This window comes from Rutidosis leptorrhynchoides, chromosome 2, assembly GCF_046630445.1.
Source record: "Rutidosis leptorrhynchoides isolate AG116_Rl617_1_P2 chromosome 2, CSIRO_AGI_Rlap_v1, whole genome shotgun sequence".
Classification (NCBI taxonomy): Eukaryota; Viridiplantae; Streptophyta; class Magnoliopsida; order Asterales; family Asteraceae; genus Rutidosis; species Rutidosis leptorrhynchoides.
In genome coordinates, this window is record NC_092334.1 from 514,921,941 (window position 1) to 514,923,130 (window position 1,190).

A 1,190-nucleotide genomic window follows, 5' to 3' on the forward strand; every position below is an offset into this window, starting at 1 on the left:
AAGGAAGATCCAAATGAACATCTTCGTACCTTTAATAGGATCTGCATTCTATTTAAAAAAAGAGAAGTGGAAGATGAACAGATATATCTCATGTTATTTCCCTGGACTTTAAAGGGAGAAGCCAAAGATTGGTTGGAATCGTTACCTGAAGGGGCGATTGATACATGGGACGTTTTAGTTGAAAAATTTCTTAAACAATTCTTTCCAGCATCTAAAGCCGTAAGACTTCAAAAAGAAATTGTTACGTTCACACAGAAACCGAATGAAACTCTATATGAGGCATGGACAAGATTTGGAAAGTTATTAAGAGGATGTCCGCAACATGGTTTAGACACCTATCAAATAGTACAAATATTCTACCAAGGATGCGACATCACTACAAGAAAAGACATCGATATAGCAGCTGGTGGTTCTATTATGAAGAAAACCGAAACTGATGCTTATAAAATTATTGATAACACTACTTCCCACTCACATGAGTGGCACCAAGAAAAAGATATCGTTAGATCATCTAAAGCAGCTAGAGCCGATTCTAGCCATGACTTAGATTCCATTTCTGCAAAGATAGATGCTGTCAAGAGACAAATGGTAAAGATGACTAAAGATATTCACTCAATACGAATTAGTTGTGAGCAGTGTGGAGGACCACATTTGACAAAAGATTGTCTCAGTACTGAGCTAACAATGGAACAAAGAGAGAATATTTCATATATAAAGCAAAGGCCTGGAAATAATTATCAGAATAATTATCAACCGCCAAGATCGATTTACAATCAAAACTAGAATTATAACCGAAATGTTCCATACAACAACCAACAAGGTCCTAGCAATCAACAAGTATCCAACAATACTTACAACCAGCAAAGACCTAATTTTCAAAACAAACCACCACAACACGATGATAAAATGCCGAATTTAGAAGATATGATGACGAAGCTAGTTGAAACTCAAACGCAGTTTTTCACATTTCAGAAACAAACCAATGAACAAAATGCTCAAGCATTTAGAAATTAACAAGCTTCTATTCAAAATTTGGAACAAGAAGTGAGTAACCTAGCAAGGTTAATAGGTGAAAGAAAACCGGGAAGTTTACCTAGTGATACAAATGCTAACCCCCAGAATGAAACAGCTAAAGCCATTACCACAAGAAGTGGTACAACACTTAAACCACCTAAAATACCTGTAATTTC

General features: G+C 35.8%; 1 non-coding gene across 1 annotated transcript; it reads right to left on the reverse strand.

Moving 5' to 3' along the window:
- Positions 1-222: 222 nt before the first annotated feature.
- LOC139894878 (small nucleolar RNA R71) lies at positions 223-329 on the reverse strand. Its single transcript, XR_011775357.1, has one exon. It is a non-coding gene; the product is annotated as a small nucleolar RNA R71 (small nucleolar RNA).
- Between the last annotated feature and the right edge of the window lie 861 nt (positions 330-1,190).